We start from the raw sequence: 26,838 nt of genomic DNA on the forward strand, positions 1-26,838 counted from the left end.
GTACTGCTACTACCATAACTGTTTCTGAGGGGTTTATCTGTCCTGGACTCCGTGTGTCTAAAGCTCTTATCTGTACCAGTGTCCAAGCTCCAGTCTAGTCGGATTTGTAAAGTATAACTAGGGTCATGATAGTGGGAGTGGGGGCTGGGGGTGAGGGAGCATTAAAGAATTGGAGGAATGTTGTGTGTTTCATCAGTGCTATACTGCACTCTTCTGACTCGTCCCTTCCTTGTGACCCTTCTGTGAGGGGATGTCTGTCTATAAATGGGCTTTGGGTGTCCACTCTACCCCTCCCTGGTTTGCATTGATATAGTTGGGGTTTTTGGGTCTTCTGATGCCTGAGACACGATCCTTTTGATACCTCGTGATCACACAGGATGGCGTGCTTCTTCTATGTGGGCTTTGTTGCTTTCCTGCTAGATGGCCGCTTGTTAAAATTCAAGCCTTTAAGACCCCAGTCATTATATCTGCTAATAGCCAGGCACCATCAGCTTTCTTCACCACATTTGCTTGTGCAGCCATTTTTCCTTCAGCAATCATGTCGGGAAGGTAAGTATCACAGAATGCCAGGCTATTCAAACAAAGTGTTCTTGCATTGAGGGAAGGCTTGAGTAGAGGTCCAATGTCCATCTGCTACCTTAATACTTAACATATAAATACATGTACATAGACCTATATCTCTATTGTAATATATAAATATATTTACATACACGCATGCCTATATTTATACCTCTAAAATGTCTTTGCCTCCTAGTTCTTTCCTCTATTTCCTTTTATTTTCTTCCTGTCCCACTATCATATTTGAATTTCATTCGGCTCTCATTAATTCCTCTCGGCTACACTGCAATTGATCAAACCCCACCAGGCATTCTATAGCCTCCTCACCATCAATCTTAGATCTCTTGTTGTTCCCTTCTCCCTGGGTTTGTTGGCTCCCCACTCACTTTCCTCCACCAACTCCTCGCTCATGTCCCCTAGAACCATAGGTCCCATTGATTTCTTCTCAAGATTGTTTAGCCTGCCTATCTTACATAGATAAGACATTTTTTTAAAAAAGAAGAAAATACAAAACAAAAAGCCTATAAATAGTTCCAGGTCTGTCTGCTGACCCCTATAAATATTTTCCAACTCATCAGATCTGATGAGGTGCCACACCCTACCCTCCAAGTCCAAAGTCGATTTTCAGTTCCTCAGAGACTTCATTGCTTTGCTCCCCTTGTTGCTCTGTTGAGCTCCCCTTTGTGCTAACGTCCCAGTGTCCCGCAGTCTGTCTCCAGTGCTGTCCCCTGTAGCGCTCTGAGTGAGTGGACGTCATTTCTCATGGGGGGGCCAGCCCTATGGCCTCTCTGTGTTTGGTGGGCCTCAATGTTTGGTGGGTCAGGATGCAAGTCGGGGTCGGTCTCTCTCTCTCTCTCTGCCCTCCACAAACTTTTTTAAGACCACCCCCCCCCCATATTATGATCAAACGTTTTTGGTATGATTTTCTGTTTCCACTGGAATAAATTAGTCTTTCATTTTCCCTATCTACCTTTATCTACCTTTGACTATATAAAATCATCTGACTATGTAGATCATAACTAATCTGTATAACATGACAAAGAATGCTCATGTCGAATCTATAGGCCAAGAGATAGTCCCTTAAATATAACAAGGTAAGACTAAGAAGATTAAAATAAAGAAAAGTAAACATTAGTGTATATTCTGTCACCATGCATACTCAATCTGTATGCTGAGCAAATAATCAGAAAATCTATAGACTACATTGAGCTGAAAGAAACCTGTTTCAAAAAGCTAAAATTAAGATAACCCTACAGAGAGCAGTTCTATTCTGTAACACATGGGGTTGTCATGAGATGGAATCTACCTCACAGCAACTGGTTTAACAAGTTAATTCTAAAGAAGGATTACGGAAAAGAAAACAATTTTGTCTCACATATACTGTTTCCTTCAATCAGGACATATTTGGTCAGTGAGTTTGGAAAAATTATTTTGACAAAACACTGCCTTTTCAAACAGCATCTGGGATCTTAAAGGCTCACCTTAAAATGAGCAGTCATCTAAGTGAGGTGTCAACTAAGTCCACATGGAAGAAGCACACCAGCTTGTGTGATCTAAGAATTGTAAATAATAAAATCCAAATCCAAAAGAGGGGATGGTCTAAGAGCTTAAATTGTGAACAGCTGGTTTGCAGAAGGCTATGGATAACATGGAAGCCAAACGGTCCCTAAAACGATTAAGCCCCTGGTTAATCCCCTCTGATCATATTTCAAGGATGTGAACAGCCTTGCTATCAAACAGAGTATTATAAAGTTGTAGTTAGGTTAAAATGTAATACTTTATCATTTGAGCTCCTTTTGGATCCATTCTTTTTTTTTTAAAGCAAAAGGAAAGAAATTTATTGGAGCCAATACAGGAAACCCTAGAGGGGCCCAGCATACCCTACTGTGTACGCATGCCCAGCAAAGGGTCATACCATTCACTGTACCTCCATGTCCCAGAGAGACTCCCCTTGAGCCAAGTCCCAGAGCCCCAGGACTGGCTGAGGGTGGGGACTTGACCCATCCTAAAATTGTGTCAGCTTTTAATTTTTTTTGTTTCTTTTTGATTGAGGTTTTCCCATGTTTTGTCTAGTCACTATTGTTGGGGTTTTTTTGTTTGCTTGCTTGCTTCCTATCTGTATTTTATACAATCTTCTGTACATGAAATTTGGGATTGTACAGCTATAGAAACAACTAGATTGGCTAATCGCAATGGTACATGGCAAGAGAGGATGGAGGGAAATGGGGAGCTAACAACAATGAGTACAAGAAAGAAGAAAATGTTCTCAAATTTATTGTGGTGATGAGTACATAAATCATAATAAGACTGATTGAAAGGAATGATATGTGAAGTATAGTCCAGTAAAACTATTAAAAAATAAAGTGAACCATGAAGATATATAAACCATAGATATATGCATGGATGTTGAGCTCCCACATCAATACCTTCCCCTATGAAGTGATCTCTAAAGAAGTGGGTGCTACAGCAAAGTGTGGTAAAGAAAGCAGATGGTGCCTATCAGAAAGAATAGCTTCTGGGGTCTTAAATATTTGTCTTAAAACAAGAAGCCATCTCAGTTAGAAATCAACTAAGTCTACATAGAAGAATCACACAAGGCTGTGTGATCCAAGAATGATAAACATAAAATCAAAATCCAGAGGAGGGAAAAGTATTAGAGTTTATATTCTGAACACTTGGTTTCAACAAGTCTGTGGATGGCAATGAAAGTCAAAATCCCATTTGTAGCATTTGTAGTGTCCAGCATGCAGATTAAGCCTATGATGAATCCTCTGACTATGGACCAGAGATGAGAAAGCCCTTGTTAACCAAGAGTGCATTGTAGGGTGGATTCCCCTACTTGTAGTTAGGTCAAAATGTGACGTATTGCCAAGATATCCCTCACCGACCTATAGCCCTACAGGAGACAACAGTGGAGACACATTGTGGGAATTCCACCTTAACTGATGATCCTACCACACGGAGGCAAAACACTAAGGGCGTGCAACAGAACAGCAAGGGGAATAGAGCAACGAAGTCCCTAGGGAATACTAAAAATAGACTTCGGAGACAGGGCTTGGTGTCCCATTGGATACAACCGGAAAACACTCCCAAAGGCCAACAAACAGTCCTTGAACTAACTACGAGCTTTTCTTTTTTATTGTTGTTGTGTTGTTTTTGTCATTGGCTTTTTGCTGTTGTTGTTTTGTTTTCTTTTGTTGCTTGGTTTTGCTCTATCTTGTTTTTGTGCATGTTATTATCTCCTCAGGTCTGTCTAAATAAGATAGGCTAGATGAACAATCTGGAAGAGAAAACAATGGACCGACAGTTCAGGGGGCACATGGAAGAGTAGGGGTGAGAGCGGAAATGGTGTTAACAAACCCAGGGACAAGGGAACAAGTGATCCAAATCGGTGGTGAGGAGAGTATAGGAGGCCTGGTAGGGCGTGACCAAGGGTAATGTAAACAAGAAGAATTACTGAAACCCAAATGAAGGCTGAGCATGATAGGACAAGAGGAAAAGGAAATAGAGGAAAGAGCTAGGAGGCAAAGGGTGTTTAAAGAGGTCTAAATAAAGGCATGTCCATATGTAAATATATTTATAAATAAGGATGGGGAAATAGATCTATATGCATATATGTATAGGTTTAGTATTAAGGAATCAGATGGACACTGGGCCTCCAATCAAGTACTTCCTCAATGCAAGAATACTTTGTTCTATTAAACTGGCATTCTGTGATGCTCACCTTCCCAACACAATTGCAGAAGACAACGCAGATGCTTAAGCAAATGTGGTTAAGAAAGCTGATGGTGCCCGGCTATCAAAAGGTATAGCATCTGGGGTCTCAGTCTTGAAGGTAAACAAGCAGCCATCTAACTCAGAAGCAACAAGGCCACATGGAAGAAGTACACCAGCCTGTGTGATCACGAGGTGTCGAAGGGATCAGGTATCAGGCATCATCGGAACAAAAAATCCTATCTTTGTGAATGAGGGGGAGTGCGGAGTGGAGACCCAAAGCTTATCTGTAGGCAACTGGACATCCACTTATAGAAGGGTCACAGGAAGGAGATGAGCCAGTCAGGGTGCAGTGTTGCAATGATGAAACATACAACTTTCCTCTAGTTCTGTAATGCTTCCTCCCTCCTACTACCATGATTCCAATTCTACCTTACAAATCTGGCTAGGCCAGAGGATGTATACTGGTACAGATTGGAACTGGAAATACAGGGAATCCAGGGTGGATGATCCCTTCAGGACCAGTGTTGAGAGTGGCAATACCAAGAGGGTGAAGGGAGGGTGGGGTGGAAAGGGGAAACTGATTACAAGGATGTACATATAACCTCCTCCATGGTGGACGGACAAGAGAAAAGTGGGTGAAGGGAGACATCGGACAGTGTAAGATATGACAAAATAATAATTTATAAATTATCAAAGGTTTATGAGAAAGGGGGGAGAGGGAAGCGAGGAGGGAGGGAGGAAATAAGGAGCTGATGCCAGGGGCTTAAGTGGAGAGCAAATGTTTTGAGAATGATGAGGGCAATGAATGTATAAATATGCTTTACACAACTGATGTATACATGGATTGTGATAAGTGTTGTATGTGCCCCTTAAAATGATTTTTTTTAAATGTGCTATCTTGCCATCGAAAAACAAGGCTCTTGATCCAATATATAACTACTCTAGTTTTTAGTATTTTCTGCTTTGTTTTCAATAGAAATTTTTGTCCATTTCATTGTCATTATTGTTGGATTATGTTTGTATTTTGTCTAGATTTTCTGTATATGAAACCCAGACTGGGTAAACCTACAGAGACAACAACTGGATTAAGAAATTCAAAAGGACATAGCAGGGAAGGCTGGTGGGAAATGGGAAGCTAACAAGTACAAGTTAGAAAATATGTCCTTAAATTGATTGGGGTGATGGTTACACAATTAATGTGACTGAACTATTGAAATATGTCATATGTGAATTTATGCATATATGTATGTATGTTATGTCAGTGCAACTTAAAAAAAAACATTAAACCAACTAATTCAAACATATACACACACATTGCATTTTCCTCTCTGTCCTTTCTTTCTCTTTGGATCGAGCTGCCCACTCAGAGGCAACTTCCCATCTGTTCTCCTTTGTACCTAATAGAGATTACAGGTACAAGCATACACACGGAGACTTGAGATGTTCAGTTTGCTGTGCCTCAGTGGGAAAGCCTATCTAATTCTGACATTCAGTATTCACAAACTACTTGAAAATACACACCTCTTCTCTCAGATGAGCTTCATCAAAAATAAAAGTAATGTCTGGTCCACACATGATTCCTCTGACCCAGCTCATTTAAAATTCAAGAAGAGAAAAGGATGTCACTTATCATATTTTGTATGTTTTACTAAACTGTTTTGTTCTCTATATTCTACTTGGCTTAGTGTTCTGAAATATTCCAGTGATGAGTTTTGGTATAGATATTTTTCATTTTGATGAACATTCAGTTGGATCTTCAAATCTGTACATTCAAATACTCTATTCAGGGATATCATACTAACTCCATCAGTGGAAAGAGACACAGAAGACACTCATTGACAGCAGCAAAAATGAGGCCAGGGCCAAATGTAGAACAGACCGTCAAATTGTTCACATGCAAGTTCAGGTTGAAGTTGCAAAAAACTAAAACAAGTCCACAAGAGCCAAAATACTACCTTGAGTACACACATCAGGATTTTGGAAACATTTCAAGAACATACACGAATCATTAAACACTACTGAAAAAACCTGACAAGTTGTGGGATGCTATCAAGAACATCACACATGAAGAAAGCAAAAAGTCATTTAAAAAAGAGGAAAAAAAGAAAATATCAAAATGGATGTCAAAAGACACTCTAAAATTTGCTCTCGCTCAGAGTAGCTAAAGCATGGAAAAAAATAATGAAGTAAAAGAACTGAAAAGAAATTTTCAAAGAGCAACTCAGATGGGTAAAGGCTTGAGAGTTAGAAATGAAAAGGTAAACTCAGCATATAGTACAGAAAGTGGAAAGAACTGAAGAAGATATTCAAGCCTCACAATGCACTGCTGTAAGATTCTATGGGTAAAATAGTGAATGATTCAAAAAGCATCAGAAGACAGTAGGGTCCAAAATTCATTTTCAGAATCTCCACATGGAGTGAATCTCCAGTGAACTCCCTCAGACCATCAACTAGATGGGTGAATAATTTTGTCCACAGACATGGTGTACTACAAAATGAATTACTGCATATATAGTTAGCTTAAAATTTAACATTCTACCATTTATTTTTTCCTTTTGACCCAATGTTTAAAGTTTCTAATGTTTATTATTTTCCGCTTTCTGTTACGTTGAAGTTTATCGGTGGTGTTTTGGGTGGGAGGGGTTTGTTTTGTTATTTTTAATTTTTGTACATGGTCTTTTTAAAGAATTAATCAACATTCAACCAATTCAAGAGGTAGCACATAATCAAGGATCAATGGTACTGAAGGAGAAGTCCAAGTTGCACTGAAGGCAGTAGTGAAAAAAACAAGGTTCCAGGAATTGATGTAAACTAACTGAAACGCTTCAAAAAGCTAAGGAAGCACTGAAAGTAGTCACTCTCCTATGCCATGGGAGGCAGCCACTTGGCAAACTCATTGAGAGATATTCATATCTATAACTATTTCAAAGAAAGGTAGCCCAACAGAATGCAGAAATTATCACACAATATTATTAATAACACATGTGAGTATGGTTTTGCTAAAGATAATTCCCCGAAACTGCAGCAGTACATAAACAGAGCTACCAAAAATTCGAACCAGATTCAGAAGAGACTGTAGACATTGGACATCCCCCCAAAGAAGGGTCACAAGGAAGAGACGAGCCAGTCAGAGTACAGTATAAGACATTACAGACATTTACAGTACAAATCGTAACAGTAGCAAAATTACAGTGATGAAATAGCAATGAAAATAATGTTATGGTTGAAGGTGACCACAACAATGAGGACCTGTATTAAAGGGTTGAGGCATTAGGAAGGTGGAGAACCACTGCTGGAAGCCTTCCTAGGCGGCATGTATTTTCAAATGCAAATGTCCTCGTGCTCCAAGGGTTAGGTGGAGCTTAGATGAAATGCTAAGCCTCAGGCAATTTCCAACTCCTTTTTTAGCAAATCTAATAGTAAAGGCTGAAGGCAGCAGGTTACAAACTCTAATCAAAACTTACAATATTCATTTCTAATCACACATTATATCTATAACAGTAGCTAAATCAATACAATCCTAGTAAGTCAAATCCTAAACATAATTCTTTTTAAAATACTCAAGTTCAAAATTCTCTTAAACTACCACATTCCCATGCATATGGTCTTGGGCCTGTGGCAGTTTATCCAACAGCTTTGGCTATTAGACATTTTGTCTAAGCATGCTTGCTTGTTGCCTGGGAAGTCCAAAAGTCACTTTTCTTCCCTGAGCTGCAATTTAACATCCATTACATTCCCTTCAGCCAATATAGGTATGAATAACCAAAGGAAATTTGTAAGAATCAAATGCCCTGTCCAGATACCAAATGAGTAAACTGCATTGCCATAGCTGACCTCTTGTGGCTATCCAAAGGAGAAGGAAAATCTAACTGCGAAAGACAGAGGCCAGGCATGCCTCCACTATCCATCGTTATTATTTCTCCAGAAGCCCATTCCTAATAACAAATTGTTATGCTAACTTTTTCTGGAGAAACAAAACCAGTGGCACTCATATATGTGACAGGTTGCTAGATTAGGGACAAAGGGGGTTCTCTTCCCGAATACCTGTGCTAAATGAAAATAAGCTGTCCATGACACAATACAGGGGTTGGAAAGAAATCAGGCACACTAATTAGACACCTATTGGAAATATCCAAATTAACATGCCCAGACACAAGACACCTGGGCCCAGGTGGGAGGTTCACCAGGGTACACCCACCTTAGGTACCAGCACATGACATCACCCTGGTATGCTTAAACATAGTGAATAAAATCAGCCAATACCTTCAACGCCTCCTTAGCCAAAGGGGTTAAATACACAGGTCACAGGCATGCCAGTCTCTTTACTCTGCTTTTGCTCAGGTGCATGCTGCAGGTGGCAGGTGGGAGTCTTTCCCACATGTGCAGCATGTGAGCACCTGGTTTTCACACGTGGGTTTCACCCTCCTGCTCCAGTGTTCTTTCCATGTGGTTTTTCGTGCCCAGTTGCTAACCTCACACAGCTTCTATGCAGCCTCGCATGCTTCCCAGAAAGTGTGTATCTTTCAAGACTGTAATACCTGAAACTTGCCCTTTCCTTCATAAAAACTCACTTGGATTACAAAAGTGCTTCTGCTGCATGATCTCTTTCAGAGACGTGAAGCAAAGAACCGAGGTAACCCAAACCAGAAACCTAACATATATATAAGAACTTTCTATCAAGAAAGATTTTTATATCAAAACAGCAGCCCGGCGCATTCCAATTCAAGTTCATGGGTCAGATGCTAGCTAGAAACTCTCACTCCTGCAACTACCATGGTGAATGAAGCAGGAGGCCACATGGCTGCCGACCCTAGAGCCAGGCACACAATCCAGGAAAACAAGAAAGTGAAAAAGAGCAAAAGGGAGTGAAGTTCTCCCTATCTTTCTTATTTAAAAAGTCACACCTCCTAGTAGCCATCACCAGGCTATGACCTTAGTAACGTAAACTCCACCCATCCATACACCTCCACATAGATACCATCAAGTTGACTTAAAAAGTCAACATAATCAATAAAATACAGGATAACCTTTTTCTAGCATTCCCTGCTTTGAGCCATGATCCAACTGGCATGAGCAATTATATCTTTGTTCCACAACCTCTTCTGAATCCAGCCCAAATCCTGTCAATTAACTGCTACAATCATTATTGAATGATCTTCAGCTAATTTTACTTGCATGTGATAGTAATGATTGTCCAATCATTTCCAAATTCTGGGAGGTCACCTTTCTTTGCATTGGATGCAAATATTAATCTCTCAGTCAGTTGGCTAGTACTTCTCTTCCAAGTTTCCTGGCATAAGTGTTTCCAGTGTCTCATCAACTTGTTGAAACAACTCAATTAGTAGTCTACCAATTCCCGAAGCCTTGTTTTAGAAAGTATTCAGTGCAGTTTGAACTTCTTCCTTCAGCACCATTGTTCTTGCTCACATGCTACTGTGTGTTCCTTCCATCTTCTTTCGATGCTTATTGGATTAACTTCAATATTTTTCTCATAGAATGTTTTAATGTTGTAACTCATTTCTTCAGTTCTTTAAGTTTAAAACATGCTGTCCATGTTCTTTTTAAGTTTTCTTACTCTAGGTCATTGCACATTTCGTTACAAAATACTTTTTCTTCTTGAGCTGTCCTTTGAAATGTTTTGTTCAGCCCTTTGACATCATTATTTCTCCCATCTGCCTAACCTATTTCCATTTAGAGAAAGAAAAAAATGAAGAGTAGTGATAATTATGAGATTAGATTATGATCTGATCACAATTTGTAAGTTGAATAACATTAAATGGACTTATTTCTGAAGAGTCTCTCAGATTCTTCAATATGCTAATGTATACAATATTTACCTGAGATAGGGATATGATTTTCAGAATTTTCCAGACTTATTTGACCAAGAAAGTCTCTTTATCTAAGACAATAGATTAGTATCTCAAAAAACCCGTGAAGAACACAAAGTCTGTAACACCATTCTATAAAACACGAGGCAAGCACTACTGAGAAAAGCACAGGACACTGACGGACTTAAGACTGGGGTAAATGATAATAATAATAAAAAATTTAACAGGGCAGGAAACTGACTAGAATACTACAAAACTGTATAAAAGTCCTAAAAACTTAGACATTAGATACATAAAACAACAACCTACTTGGATATCTAACTTCCTAGTACCTAAATTCATCTTGAAAATTTGAAAAATAAGTTATAGTTAAGTGAATATAATGGTAGTAGTGCTGGTCCAAAAGACTAGACCCAGTGGCCTTGGTATCTATTCCAATTTCCAATGTCCTAATAAAGCAAAGCAAAACTACCCCACATAAGGATTCCAAGGTTGTAATATGTACAGAAGCAACCTGCTACATCTTGCTCTCATGGAATGGCTGGTTAGTTTGAGCTGCTAACTTTTCAATGAGCAGTCTAATGCTTAACCACTGTACCACCAGCACTCCTCCAGTGGTGCTGGTGATGTTATAATATACACAAATGTCACTGCACAGTCAGTAACACACAGGTAAGCATCTTTTTGGTACTCTGTTTTCAGAACATTTATCTGACTTCCGCAGTAATCTTCCTTACTCAACATACTCTTCGTGAATGTCTGGCAGTTCCCTGCTGCTATACTGCTGCAATCATTTTTTACTTAAGATTTGATTTGTAGTAATATTTGTATATTGTTCAACAATTTCCACATTCTGTCGGAGCAACTGTTTTTAGAACGGGTAAAAAGATGGACCTCTTCCAGTTGGTTGGCCAAGTCTTCCAATTTTTTAGCACGGACAACTGAATGCTTCCAGCATTACATCTGTTTGTCGAAGTAACTCAATTCGTATTCTGTCAACTTCTGGAGCCTGCCCATGGAGGGTTGGGGTGGTGGTGGCAGGTAGTTGTGTTTGGTTTTGCTTTGCTTTTGTTTTACAATTCTGGGCAGCATTTAAATGATGTAATTATCATCTCTCATTATTAGTCCTGAGGGGGTTATCTGTCTCTCATTCCCTGTGCTTACAGATCCTATCTCTACCAGTGTACATGCTCGGGTCTAGCCAAATTTGTAAGGAAGAAGTGAGGCCATGACAGTGTAGGGAGGGGAAGCATTAAAGAACTAGAGGAAAGTTGTGTGTTTCATTGGTGTTATACTGCACCCTGACTGGCTCGTCTCCTCACCCTGACCCTTCCATAAGATGTCCAATTACCTACAGATGGGCTTTGCACTCCCCCGCATTCACAATGATAAGATTTTTTGTTCTTTGATGCCTCGTGATCTCACAGGCTGGTGTGCTTCTTCCATGTGGGCTTTGTTGCTTCTGAGCTAGATGGCCACTTGTTTACCTTCAAGCCTTTAAGATACCCAGAAGCTATGTCTTTTGATAGTGGGACATCATCAGCTTTCTTCACCACATTTGCTCATTCACCCACTTGGTTTTCAGTGATCATATGGGGAAGGTGAGCATCATGGAATGGCAGTTTAATAGAACAAAGTGTTCTTGCATTGAGGGAGTACATGAGGGGAGGCCCAATGTCCATCTGCTTACCTTAATACTAACCCTATAAATATATGTACATAGATATCCCATTATATATATATTTACATACGAACATGCCTGTATTTAGACCTCTATAAATGCCCTTTGCCTCCTAGTTCTTTCCTCTATTTCCTTTTACTTTCCTCCTGCCCCACTATCATGTTCAGGCTTCATTTGGGTTTCAATAATTCCTCTGGGTTACATTGCCCTTGATCAAGCCCTACCAGGCCTCCTATACCCTCCTCACCATCGATTTTGGATCACTTGTTGTTCCCTTATCTCTGGGTTTGTTAACACACACTTCCTTTCCCCCCCTCCCCCTCGTTTCCCAGGAACCCTTGGTCCATTCTTTTCTCCTCAAGATTGTTCATCCTGTCACTAAAGCTTTCAATGCAGCTTGGACTTCTTTCAATACTATCAAATGTTGATCACAGGCTACTTTCTGACATAGTTATAAGCTAGCAATTCTTTTTTGTACAGTGACTCTGGATTCCTTCCATTGTCTTTTAATTCTTTCTGCATCATTCATTATTTTGCCCATAGAATACCTCAATATTATTGTTAAAATAAAAAAATTATTTAAAAAAAAAAAAAGAATACCTCAATACTTCAACTCAAGGATTGAATTTTTCTTCAGTTCCTTTAGCTTGAGCAATGCTGAGTGAATTCTTTCCTAATGGTTTGTAACTCTAGGTCTTTGCATATTTCATTATAGTATTTTCCTCTATCTTCTCAAGCTATTTTTGAATTCTTCTATTCAGCTTTTTTACTTCAATATACCATATGCATTTTAATATATGGCAGTATTTACAAGATAGTCTTTATTTACAACTTACTGGCAAAAAGAAAAAGAAATAAGTTTAATATCGTTTAACACAAGTTATCACAGCTGATCCTAGCAGATGACATTCCCTCTTTATGAAGTACTGTATTCATATTTTAGGCAGTCTTTTCTTAAAATCATTGTATTGGGGGCTCATACAACTCATCACAATCCATACATCAAGTGAATCAGGTTTGTACATATGTTGCCCTCATTCTCTACTAGACATTTACTTTCTATTAAGCCCTCAGTACCAGCTGTTTTTAAGTCTTTTTTAATAAAGCAAATAAAATCATTCAACAACAGTATTAAATGAAAGATGTATTTAGATTTATCTTGTTCCTCTAATAACACATGCCCACTGAAAATCAAAATCTCAAAAACTGTTACACTTCCTACTTGAGTGGGCATTTATAACAATGGTCTTCTGAAATGATCATTATATTTCAAATTATCAATTACTCCAAACTTATTATGAGATATAATCAGGAAAAAAAGATGTAAAAAGAACATTCTTTTTTTTTTTTTTGGAGAGTTAGCCCTCCACAATCGGCATGATAAGTAAACATATCTTGAAGAATTTTGGGTAGAAAAATTACTGTAGTCAATTCTAACTCCTGCTGAGCTAACTTCATTTATTCAATAACTTGTTTGGTGTCGTATTTCTAAATCAAGTGTATTCAATTTTTCTAGTTCACCTTCCCCAGTAAAACAATCTTCAACAACAGGGAACAGAATCAATGACTTAATTTTCCTGTTCTTCCCCTTTATTATCCTTTTCCAAATCACTTTTTCCCCTTTATTATCCTTTTCCAAATCACTTTTTTCCCTATTTTTTACAGTACCTCCAAAAGTTTCATGTAATTTGTTTTCATCTTTTTCTGAAACACAATGCTCCATCTTTCAAGAATGGCTACCATAAGGCCTGTCTCAGCTACATCTCTTAAAATATACAGGCTTAATCTATTCTGTTTACATTCACAGAATCATCACACACTCCACTTGTTCCCTGGGTGTAAATATCTGATTCTTCAGCAGCAGCAGCAGCAGCAGCAACCTTAACCGAGTTCATAATGAAATTCAAACACCTCACAAACATTGATCACCAGTGCTTTCTTTTTTTTTTTTTACCAGTGATCTCTTTGCCTTGAAATCTTTTCTTTTTTCCGTATCTTGCTCAATAATATCTTTTCCCTTTTCTCCAGGCAAGAAAAGATTCTAGAGCGAATCTGTAACATTTGGATCTAGGGCAGAACACTCTCTTTTCAATGAGATCTTCTAATAAAATTTCATTTTTCTCTTCATTTTATCTTTTCAACATAAATCCAGGAGAAAGTGCATGGTAATACATGCACATATTATCCACTCCAAGGCATACCCCCAAACCAGCCATACAATTGTTTTCAACAGCTTCAAGGAAATGCTTGTATATTGAGTTTTTTTCTTTTCTGATTCACTGTGCTCCTTGTTTACTACTTATTCTAGTTTTTTCCCCCTAATCCCAATTATCCATGGTATCCTTTTCAAATTCATCATCTCTTGCTTCAATGTAAATACTTCATTTTTCACAATTTTCTTCAGTCCAGCCATGAAAGAGCTTACATTATCTCCTTTAGTGTACTGGTTGGTAGAATTCAAAGATTCCATAGATATAGACAGCCCTGTGGATATGAAGGGCCCACTGCATAGACCAATGGAACTGAATTCATAGATTTATGATTTTTTTTAAAAAAATAAGGATGCTAAGTCCCCTCAATAGGAATAAACAGCCTCCTCAACAAATAGTGCTAACTCAACTAGACAGCCACATGGGGAGAAAAAGTAATATGGACTCCTAAAACTATAAATTTCTTACCCAAAAAACAAAAACTATCGTTGAGTCAATTATGGCTCATAGTGACTCTATAAGACAGAGAACTGCTCTTTGGGGATTTTGAGGTCGTCAAACTTTATAGAAGCAGAAACCTTCCATCTTTCACCTGAAGAGGTAGGTTCAAACTGCTTACTTTGTGGTAGCAGCCCAACTCATTAATCCGCTATGCCACCGATACAAATAAATTTTCTAATCTTCATAACCTTGGACTAGACAACGATGTCTTAAATATGATACTTAATGAACAAGTAATCAAAGGGAAAAACAGATAAACTGACTTCATCAAAATTTAAAATGTCTATGTGTCAAAGGCCCTATCCAGGAAGTGAAAAGACAACCTATAGAATGGAAAATACATTCTTGCATACATAGTAAGAATCTATTAAGATTTTTCAGGCGCAGTCGTTTAAACACTGCCGTTTCTGTACTACCCTCAAATTGTTGCTGTTTGAATTCATCGTTGCAGTCAGTGTCAATCCTTCTTCTTACGTATCTTCCCCTTTTTTCAGTGATCCTCTATTTCACAAAGCATTATGTCCTTCTTTAGGGATTGGTCCCTTCTGACAATCTGTCCAAAGTGTATGACAGAGTCTCATAACCGGGGCTTAAGTAGAGAGCCAATGTTTTGAGAAAAATGAGGGCAAGAATGTACAAATGTGCTTTACACAAGTGATGTATATATGAATTGTAATAAGTGATATGAGCCCCCAATAAAATGATTATAAATAAATAAATCTGGGAGAGGAGAAAGTTTCATAACTTCTGCTTTTAAGGAGCATTCTTGCTGTGCTTCTTCTAAGACATATTTGTCCTTCTTCTGGGAGACTGTGGTTGTCCTGGATTGAATTGTGTTCCCCCCAAGTTTGGCCAGACCTTGATTCTCATTGATACTTATATAATGGCGTAATTTGGTAGTTTTGTAATTGTGTAATCAACTCCCATGATGTGATCAGCTCATCGAGTGTTATGAGTATTAGGGTGGGAAGCAACATCCTCACAGACCTGAATCAATGTACAAGACGCTAATCATGTCACAATCACAGCCTAATCCCAAATTAAAGTGAGTTGCCCTCAAGTGTGGTCTGCAATATCTTGTACCTCCCAAGAGATAATAACAGTAACTTTGATTAGAGGTTGTCACTTGGAAAATCCTAGACCCAAAGGACATTGGTGATATGGGCCTTCCACCAAAGACAAGAGAGTGAAACTACCTCTGCTAGAGTTGGTATCCTGAATTCAAATCTCTGGCCTCCTAAACTACGAGTATAAATGTGTTTGTTTAAGCCATCCCTGGTGACATTTCTGTAATAGCAGCACTAGATAATTACTCAAAAAACAAACCCACTGCCATCAAATCAATTCTGGCTCATAATTACTCTTTTTGGAAAGAGTAGAACTGGTCCACAAGGTTTCCAAGATTGTAAATCTTTACAGGAACAGATGGTTTCCCCTTTCTACCTTGGAGTCGATGGTAGTTTTGAACAATTAACCTTGCAGTTAGTAGCCCAATGCTGAACCCATTATGTAAGACCATGGAGTATTTAATATCCTTTACCAGGATCATAATTCGAAGACATCAATTCCTCTTTTGTCTTCCTTATTCATTAACCAGCTTTCCCATGCACATGTTGTTGTTGCTTGTTGTTAGATACTTGAGTCCATTCCAATTCATAGCAACCCTAAGAACAACATAACAAAGTTCTGCTCAGTCCTGAGCAATCTTCACAACTGTTCTTATTTTGGGGCCCATAGATGCAGCCACTGTGTTAATATATCTTGTTAAAGGTCTTTTGTTCACTGCCCCTCTACTTTACCAACTCTGATGTCCTTCTCCAGGAACTGGTCTCTCCTGACGTGTCCAAATTATAGGAAACATAATTTTCACCATCCTGGCTTCTAAGAAGCATTATGGCCGTGCTTCTTCCAAAACAGGTTTTTCTGTTCTTTTGGCACTCCATGGTACTTTCAATATTCTTTGACAGCATAATTCAAATGCATCAATTCTTCTTCAGCCTTCCTTATTCAGTGTCCAACTTTCACATGCATAGGAGGCAATTAAAAATAGCATACTTGATTCAGGCACAAGGTAGTCCTCAAAATAACATCCTTGCTCTACAACACTCTAAAGAGGTCTTGTGCAAAAAATTTACTCAATCCAATGCATCATTTGATCTTTTGCCTGCTGCTTCCATGAGCACTGACTGTGGATCCAAGCAAGAAGAAATCCTAACAAGTTCAACCTTTCTTCCATTGATCATGATGTTACCTATTGGTCCAGTTGTGATGTTAGTTTTCTTTATATTGAGTTGTAATCCTTACTGAAGATTTCAATCCTTTATCTTTATCAGCAAATACTTCAACAAGTCCTCCTCAATTTTACGTAGCATGGTTGTTAATATAAACCTTCCTCCAATCCTGATGTCACATTCTTCTGCATATGATCCAGTTTCTCTGATTATTTGCTCAGCGTACGGATTGAATAAGTATGGTGAGAGGATACAACCCTCACACATACCTTTTTTTATTTTAAACCAAACAATATGCCCTTGTTCAGTTTGCACAACTCCTCTTGATGCGTGTACGGGTTTCACATGAGCACAATGTAGTGTTCTGGGATTCCCATTCTTCTCAATGATATCCATAGCTTTTTTATAGTCCACACAATCAAATGTCTTAACACAGTCAAAAAAACAGAAGTAAACACCTTTCTTGTATTCTCTGCTTTCAGCTAAGATGCACCTGACATCTGCAATGATATCCTTTGTTCCATGTCCTCCTCTGAATCCAGCCTGAACCTCTGGCACTATACTGCTGTCATGTTGCTTTGGATGATCTTCAGCAAAACTTTATTGCATGTGATATTAATGACAGTGTTCTATAATTTGAACATTCTGTTGGGTCACTTTTCTTTGGAATGGGTGCAAATATGGATCCCTTCCAGTCAGTTGGCCGAGTAACAGTCTTCCAGATTCCTTAGCATGGACAAGCAAGCACTTGTTGAAACATTTCCATTGGTGTTCCACCAATTCCTGGAACCTTGTTTTTGGCTAATGCTTTCAGTGCCACTCAAATTTCTTCAGCACAATTGGTTCTTGTTCATGTGCTGCCTCATGAAATGAACTAGTTAAATGACTAGTTCTTTTTGGTACAGGGTCTGTGTATTCATTCAATCTTCTTTTGATGTTTCCTGCATCATTCAATATGTTGCCCTTGGATTTTTCAATATTGCAACTTAAAGGATATAATTTTTTTTCTTGAGTTCTTTCAGTTGAAGATATGCTGAGCATGTTCTTCCATTGTGGTTTCCTAAACTCTAGGTCTCTGATATTTCATTATTTTACTTTGTCTTCTTGAGCTTCCCTTGAAATTTTCTGTTCATCTCTTTCACTTCATTTTTCATTTGCTTTAGCTACTCTACAATTAGGAGCATGTTTCAGTCTCTTCTGACATTCACTTTGATGTTTTCTTTCTTTCTTGTCTTTTTATTGACCCTTTGTTTTCTTCATGTGTAATGTCCTTGATCTCCTACAGCTCTTCAGGTCTTCTGTTATTTGTGTTCAATACATCAAATCTGTTAAGATGTTCTGGAAATTCAGGTGGTATAGGCTCAAAGTATATATTTTGGTTTTCCTAGACTTTTTTTAATTTTCTTCACCTTCAACCTGAATTAGTAAGAGCAATTGGTGGTCTGTTCCGTAGTCAGCCCTGGTCTCCTTTTAGCTACTGATATTGAGCTTCTACACTGTGTCTTCCTCAGTTGCATATTGAGTGCCTTTTGATCAACCAGAGGGTTCATCTTCTAGTACTATCTCTTGATAATGTTCTGTTTCTTTTCATGAGGTTTTCAGTATCTGACAATGTTTTGATTCTGTCCATAAAGTTTTCCATGACTAATTTCTCAGAAGCAGATAGTCTGTTCCTTTTTCAGAATTTGTTCTTAGTCTAGATACTGTCATCAAATTGATGACTACTCATAAAAGCTCTGCTGAAACCTCTTCACTTTGGGTGACCCTGCTGGCATTTCAAATATGGTGACATAGCTTCCAGCATAACAGCAACACACAAGCCACCAAAATACAACAAATTGACAAGTGGTAGCCATGCAGATGAGGTGAATGAAAACACCCTGGCTTGGGTCAAGCCCATTTTAGACCTCAATGAGACACATTATTGCATCAAACACATGTACACTTTGAGAAGAGGAGGCCTTTTGCATATTTGTCCATTATAAAATAGAATTTTATTTTCTCACTGTTGGTTCCATGGGTGTTGACTGTAGATCTCAGAGAAATTAAATTATTGACTGAATTCAGTCTTTTTTGTTCATCATATCGTTGCTTACTGGTCTATTTGTGAGGATATTTATGTTGAAGTCTAATCCATACCATAGGCTGTAATATTTAATCTTCATTAGTAAGTGCTTAAAATCTTACTCACCTTCAAGTTTAAGTCTTCCTCCAACCTTGATAAAACATTCCTCACTTAGTTCAGCTTCTTGGATTATTTTCTCAGATTGGGTGTAAAATGGTGTAGCCATTTTGAAAACAGTATGGCAGGTCATCAAAAAGTTAGCAAATGACTCAACAACTCCACTCCTAGGTAATATACCCAATAGAAATGAAAACATATGGAGGGAGGGGAAAAAATGGGGTACTGATACCAAGGGCTCAAGTAGAAAATGTTTTGAGAATGATGATGGCAACAAATGTACAAATGCACTTGACACAATAGATGGATGTATGGATTGTGACAAGAGTTGTATGAACCCCCAATAAAATGATTTTTTTAAAGAAAAAGAAATAAAAACATATCTACAGAAAAACTTTAACACAAATGTTCACAGCATCATTATTAATAACCAAAGAGCAGAAGCAACCAATTATTATCCAGGACTGAATAAAGAAAATCACAAAAATGAAGAAATTGATACCTTCCAGAAATCTCATGTGTCTTAAAAACACAATGCTAAATGAAAGAAGCCAGACACAAAAGGTCCTTGTATGGTTCCATCTATATAAAATATCTAAAAGAGGAAAATCTACATAGGCAGAAAGTAGCTTAATGGTTGCCAGAAACTAGAAGGAGGAACAAACAGGGACGTTTTAACAGGCTGATGTTTCCCTGTGGGACGGACAACAGAAAAGTGGGTGAAGGGAGGTGTCGGACAGTGCAAGATATGACAAAATAATAATTTATAAATTATCAAGGGTTCATGAGGAAAGGGAAAAATGAGGAGCTGATGCCAGGGCTTTAGGTGGAAAACAATGGTTTGAGAATGATGAGGGCAATGAGTGTACAAATGTGCTTTACTCAATTGATGTGTGTATGGATTGTGATGAGTTGTATGAGCTCCTAATAAAATGATTAAAAATATATAAACAAATGTAATGAAAAAATAAATTATTCAAGTAGACTTAAAAAAAAGAAAATGGGCTGTTTCTTTTTGAGATAAAAATATTCAGGAATTAGAAGTGAGGGTTACATAATCTTATGAATATATTAAAAACCAATGAATTATATACTTTAAAATAGTGAAATTGATAGCATGTGAATTATATCTGAATCGAAGAAAAATAACAATCAAAAAAGAATAATGATCTCCTATGTCATGTAATAATTGGTAAATGTCACTCAAAATCAGAGGGGAAAAGGAAAAAGGCTAGCATCTTATTATTACAGTAATAGTTTTAACTTCGAGACCCCAGAGATGCCAGACATTTTGAATACCTAAACTAGCCTAAGTTAATACTTAACCCATGATGAAAACTTCATAAATTCTTAATGACTGATCTATTTGAATGATAATAAAATAGAACTAGAGTGGTAAGACACTGGAAAAAAAGGCAATAAAGTCTAGTTGTTCTGTATAATTCACTTTATGTAGTTAAAATTTTTTCCTGCCAACCTAAGTGACGATGTTGCTTGCAATACCCTCTGCATACTAAATTATGATACCCTAAGCCAGAGGTACAATATAATATAATTTTAAGAGCTCTGGCACTAGACTCGGACACTCTTGAGTTCACATACTGGTGCTGTAACTACTAGCTGTAAGATATTATCCAAGATATTTGTATCTTCTGCACCTAATTATCCTCACTATAAATGAGAATAAAAGTTAAAAGAGCTAAGGTAATCCTTGTAAGATCGTTAGAAAGACAGCAGCACATAGTATGTATTCAATAAGCTATCTACTATCTTTGTAAACCAAGAATCCATTTTAAAGCATCAGACTTGTGTCATTTACAAACAAACCTATTCCCTTTTGAAAGTACAGGCTGCTTTGTCTAAAGCAAAGTCTAAGGACTTTGCTCATCTTTATTGATGAGCACTGAGTTCAAATGAATTCCTCTCCTACTTTCCAGCCCACACTACTAATGCCATACCCTATTGCTTTCTAGAACGTAACTAGAAAGTAGTTAATCAATCCAAGTCAAGGAGTGGAAAACTTCCTGAGTAACCACAAGATGATTTCTTCCAGAAGTAGAGTCTCCAAAGGACCTTCTAGGAAATTAAAATTTATAGACAGTAAGAGTTGGATGACAAGATGCTAAAAATAAATTTATTTTTTTACGTTTGGAACACAACCAGGGCTGGAAGAGTGAAGTGTGTGGAAAGGATGGCTTACCTAGCTCCTGAAGACAGGTGTAGAAATTGGTCAATAAGGATGCCGAGAGAGAAATTCTATACTAGGGGGTCAGAAAACAGCTTTAATCGTTATCTCATTTGGTGACCTCACTTACATGTTAAAAATCTGAAAGCCTTAATCTAACACACATGGCCATTACCTGCAATTTTCCGACCATTCTCTGACTACTCGATACAAAACACTTCAATTCCTGTCACACTGAATTTCTCACTCCCACTCCGGTAACACCAACCTCCATCACAATTTAGCATTATTTGTTTGTTGTCCTCTAACTCTGGAATGTCCTCTAGTTCAGCCAGTTCTCTACTTAAAACGCCTACTCATCCCTCAAGAGATACCTTTATCAAGAGATACCTCGCGTCAGTTGTGATTTATCTATACAGCGGTTACTTGTTGGGCTGCAAACTGCAATGTCAGCAGTGGGAAACCACCAGCCGCTCTGAGGCAGGAAGACAAGGCTTTCTACTCCCCTAAAGAGTTAGTCTGGGAAGCCCAAAGGAACAGTCCTACCCCATCCTATAAGGTCAATACAAGTTGAAAATGACTCTCTGACAGTGAGTTTGGTTTGGTTTGGTTTGGTTTGGTTTGGTTTGGTTTGGTTTGGTTTGGTATGGAGAAACTCTCATGGAGTTGTCTGGTAAGCAATAGAATGCTCAGCAGTTCAAATCAACCAGCTACTCCTTGAGAGAAAAGATGAGGCTGGCTGCTCCCATCTAAGAATTTACAGCCTTGAAAATCATTTATAGAATCCCTGTAAGTCAAAATCAACTGGCTTGAAGCAGATTTGGGGTGTTTGCTTTTTAATAGGTAGACTATTTTCTTTGAAGACAGATTGATTCTCCTATATTTTGCTCTAAAACACAGCTGTGTCCAGCAAACAGTACAAATGCAAATGTTTGATTAATTGATGAATGATTAAGTGAAGGAGGAAATTGCAATGTTTAAGTAAAGCATTTTACTTCTAAAACTATTTCTATTGACACGGGAAGATATTTATACACTTAAGAACCAACATGATAGGGGTTTCGAAAAAAATTACATTATCTTTCAATTCTATTTTATTGACAAACTTTTTGAAGCTTCCTTGTAGACCAGGTAGAGAAACCAAGTAGATTGGCTTTGATTCTCTCTATGATCTTTAGCAAACTACACAACTTCTGTGAGTCACAGATTCAGCTATAAAACAAATTTCATAAGGTAAATTACAATAAACAAGTGGAACAAATGGGAACACACACACACACACACACACACCTTAAATTTAAAACATGCCTAGTACAGTGCCTGAAATAAAAAGATGCTCAAATAAATGCCAACCCCCACTTTATCTCCTTTAATTCAGTGGTTAATTTGGGGTATCCAATGTTAATTTGATAGGCAAAAAAAATCTTCAAATATAACTACACCACGCAAATTAAATTTCCCACTTGAAAAAATTTTGACCTGTTCATCATCCTGCATAAATTATTCCTTTTTTTTTTTTACTTTTATGGATCACTTGGGAACATTATTCTGGTTTTAAATATTTCTTCAATGGATTAGCCAATTATTTAGAATCCTAGAATTTAAAACAGTTTAGTTCAGTGTAAACAATTCTCATTTTAGGAAGAAAAATATCCAAATGTACTGCCTTAAACTACTGTGATCCTTTTGATTTGCCTTTCAGATCTTTTCAGAACTATTCTTTTTTAGAACATATTTCTATCGACAGTACTGACTTTAACTGAATATTGTAACATTTTATGAATTCAAGCAATTTATTTTTAAAAGGAGCACATCTCGCTGGTGTGTTATATGTAAGTAGTTTGACTATTTTCTTCAGAGACCCCCCCAAAAAAAAAATCAAAGCCACTGCTAGCAAGTCTATTCTGACTCTAAGTCCACTGCCATCAAGTCAATTCCAGCTCATAGTGACTCTACAGGCAGGTATATTACCCCTTAGGGTTTCTGAGACTTTTAAATCTTTATGAGAGCAGACAGCCTCATCTTTCTCCTCCAGAGGAGCTGCTGGAATCAAACAACTGACCTTGTACAACCCACTATGCCTGAGAGCTTTTTATTCTTTATTTAATAATTTTATTGGCATGTAATTCACAAATCACACAATTTACTGTATGTACTCGAGTAAAAGTCAACCTGAATATCTGAGGGACCTCATTTTACCATAAAAACAGCATTAAAAATGTGCTGAAAAACTCAGCTTATACTCAACTATATATGTTCAATAGAACTGTGCAATCATCTCCACAACCAATTTTAGAACATCCTCTTCTTTCAAATACTGTTGTTAGCTCTCCTTTTTCCCTCCAACCTTCCCTGTCATGCCCCTCGGTAATTATTAATCCAATTACTGTCTCCACAGATTTTATCTATCCTGGATTTCAAATACAGGGCTCTTTTTTTTTTAAGGACAGACAAAATTAATAACTCCAAAATTCTAGGTAAATGTTAATTCTTTGAAAGCAGAAGCATTCTGCAGTGAAGAAATTCAAAGCGTCTTTCTCTACACATAGTCCTGAAGTTATAACCTAGTAGGATTATCACGCCCTATGGTAAATTAATGGCACCCTGGTGGCACCGTGGTTATGCAAAGGTCAGCATTTTGAAACCACGCTCCATGGGAGAAAGACCAACTTTCTACTCCCATAGAGAATTACAGTCTCAGACACTCACAGGAGCAGCTCTACCATGTCCTATAGTCACTTTGAGTCGACATCAGCTTGGCCGTGCATTTGAGGATTTTTTATTATTCTACAGGCAAGTCAGAATTGACTCAAGGGCAGTGAGTTTGGTTTTTTGGTTTTATTATTATATCAAGGTTTACTTTGAGATCAACAAAAGTTCTTCAATTTCTCTGAGTCTAATCTGAAAAGTAAACAGCTTTTCCTCACTTATAATTACAATTATAAATTTTTATTTCAAGAACTGAAATTAAAATTTAACCCTACTTATGCTAGCTAGACCAAAAATAAATGTAATTCTAAGGGTGATGTATGATTAAAAAATTAACTAAACTTATGTGCATGTTCTCATTAATTTACGTGAATTACTGTAATGCTAGCACTTTAGCATAGGACAATAAAAGGGCTTTAAATTTCATTTTTGTATTTAGATGTTTGCTGGACTTAAAACACTATGTCAAGAGCTTTCACTTCTGCTTCTAGATTATTTCAAGGAAGCATTGTCCACTCCCACCCAGTGGCAGAAAAAAATATACCTAAGACATATTTTAAAAAGCAACTTTCTGTTTATACTAGACACCATAAATATTTTTAGTTATAATATACTAAAACCCATTCACTAATTTTAAGCACAGCTTAAGCTCAGTGTCTCACAATTTTAGAAATTGTGATCAATCGTACTAGGGTGCAAATTAGGAAACAGAATTCCAGAGAAAGAGATACGCAAGGGTTCCAAACGAATAGAAAATTCTGGCATTCAATTTACTCATACAAAGAACATGCTAATGGCAATTTTTTAAAAGCAAATTTTATTTTTAAAACCATTCTACAGTTGACATTTTGGTATGGATTTCTCTCAAAATAATAACTGGTTGGGATTGTCCAATTTATTAGGTAAGCGTTCCCATCATTTTCAAAACAGAAGTAGAATATGTTGGGTTTCACCAAGTGTTAAGATATTTGAAGACCGCAAGACTTGCCGACAAATCTGTAGAAACAACAGGTAATCTGATCCCTGGAGTTAATAATTAAACAAATGCCAACATACAGAAATTGAACTGCAACTCTGGGCACTAAGATCACAAAAGGAAAAAAAAAAGTCAAATGTGTTGGTTATGACTTTTACCAAAAGGATGAAATTAAGATCTCGCTCAAGGTAAACAATGCATTTGATTTCAGATTTAGGAATTCAGGAAATTGGAGGGGGCGAGGGGTGGGGGGGACAGTGCTTAATCAAGCTTAAAATAAATAGCAATTCTTTGCACTCAGGTACGACTGGAAGCCCCGCGGATGGGCTCCTTTCAGGCCAAAAGAACGCATTCTTTTGCGCTCCGAATACCAAAGGGATCAGAAACCTCTCGCTGTGGCGGGCAACACCCCCGGGGTGTGCCGTCTGTTTACAAATACGAATCTCGGTTTCCCACGTCCGAAGCGCGCATTTAATCCACCACACGAGGGGGGGCGGCGGGGAGAGGGAAGGCTGGTCGAGCGAGAACCGCAATCCACGCGCAGATGCCCCAAGGGCGCGAGCAGAGAAAGAAAACAGGTAGCGCGTATCATCCACGCCTGTAAATGGACGTGTTCCTCTCGGGTGCGGACGCACACAGGATGGGAGCGGGCGAAAGAAAAGGCACACGCGGAGGGGAAATCCTACTGGACCCAAGGGGACGCGGAACCCAGGCGCGTCGACTCCAAAGCCACAGGTTTAAAGGTGTCAGCCGCGGGCCGGGAAGCCCGCTTCGGAAGCGCCCGGCCCTCAGGCGCCCGATGCCCTCCCTCTTCAGGCCGCCCAGGCCGCCGTCCCGCCCGCCCTCACCCCTGCCTTCCCGCGGGGCGCCGCAGCCCCTGCCAGCAAAGAGGCCCGCGCCAGGCCGCGGCGGGGTGACTCCGGCGCGCTCGGGCCGGGCCGCCGACACCTGCGAGGCTCGGCACCTGAGAAGGAGCGGGGGGCGCCCGGCCTTGGCGAGCACACCCCCTCGCCGCGGGCGCCACGCCGGCGTCCCCGTACCTGCGAGGCCCGCCGACCTACAGACGCGCGCGGCGCCTCCTCATCGCAATGGCTCCCGCGCCCCCTCCGCCTCCGGCTACCGCCGCCGCCGCCGCCGCCGCCGCTGGAGGCCGGGACACGCAGAGCTCAGGACTCCACCGCCATGTCCGCCGCGCCGCGAACTGCATTGTGGGGGGGAAGGGATGGGGAGGGGAGGAGGGCGAGCGAGAGAAAGAGGAGGACCCGCTGAGGGGAGGGGGCCGGGGCGAGTGGGAGCTGGGGAGAAGGGCTGCGGGGAAAGGGACCGGTCCCCGGAAGCGGTCCGGCCTGGGAGGGCGAGGGCTCAGGCGCGAAGGAGGCCGCGCGGGGGTGGGGGGCGCGGGGGGGGCGGTCAGAAGGGCCCCCTTCCTTCGTTCTGGGAGCCACCGAGCAGCGAGGAGCCGGGCGCGGGGGGCGGGAGGGGACAGCTCTCCGAGGGGGCAGGGTTACACGCCCGGGCTGGCGGCGGCCTCGGGGACCGAGAGGAGGTAGGGGCGGGCGCGTTCCGAGGTGGAAGGGTAGCACACTCACACTCTCCCGCTGAGCAAAGGAACCCGCGCGCGAGGACACTCGTTAGCCCGCGAGGAGGGGGCGGGGCCCTGCGGGGGAGGGAGGGGCGAAGTCTCCCCGGGGCTCCAGGGGAGGGGCGGGGCCTCCGGGGAGGGTCGTGGGGCCCCGCCGCCCCCCGGGGCGCCGCTAGTGAGTGGTTGCAGAACTCTGGGGTGTGTGTGGGGGGTGTGTGTGTAATGAGTGGTTGCAGAAGTGTGTGTGTCTGCTGTGTGTGTGTGTCTGCTGTGTGTGTGCAAGAATGTGTGTGTGATGGGGCCTGGGTTGCTGGCAGACCCCTGAAGCTCAGGTCAGAGCCCTGGGCTGCGACTGCCTTTCCAGGGCCCCTAGGTGAGAAAGGCCCCGAAGCCACCTCGAGGACACCCAGCTCCCAAAGCTGTCCCTGGGGGAGGGAGCCCGGCCTTGGACATGTAACTTCTGGCGGGGCCCTAACTT

General features: G+C 39.7%; 1 protein-coding gene across 10 annotated transcripts in view; it reads right to left on the reverse strand.

Moving 5' to 3' along the window:
• The window catches only part of TUT4 (terminal uridylyl transferase 4), a 150,490-nt gene extending 124,072 nt beyond the window's left edge, over positions 1–26,418 (reverse strand). For 8 of the 10 annotated variants that reach the window (XM_075556100.1, XM_075556073.1, XM_075556107.1 and 5 more), the window contains exon 1: positions 25,819–26,342. The gene's annotated coding sequence lies outside the window, so the exon portion shown is untranslated. Of the gene's footprint in view, positions 1–25,818; positions 26,343–26,367 lie in introns of those variants that run through there. The other 2 variants (XM_075556064.1, XM_075556090.1) reach the window with 2 other exon arrangements.
• Between the last annotated feature and the right edge of the window lie 420 nt (positions 26,419–26,838).

The sequence above is a fragment of the Tenrec ecaudatus genome, chromosome 1 (genome assembly GCF_050624435.1).
Source record: "Tenrec ecaudatus isolate mTenEca1 chromosome 1, mTenEca1.hap1, whole genome shotgun sequence".
NCBI lineage: Eukaryota > Metazoa > Chordata > Mammalia > Afrosoricida > Tenrecidae > Tenrec > Tenrec ecaudatus.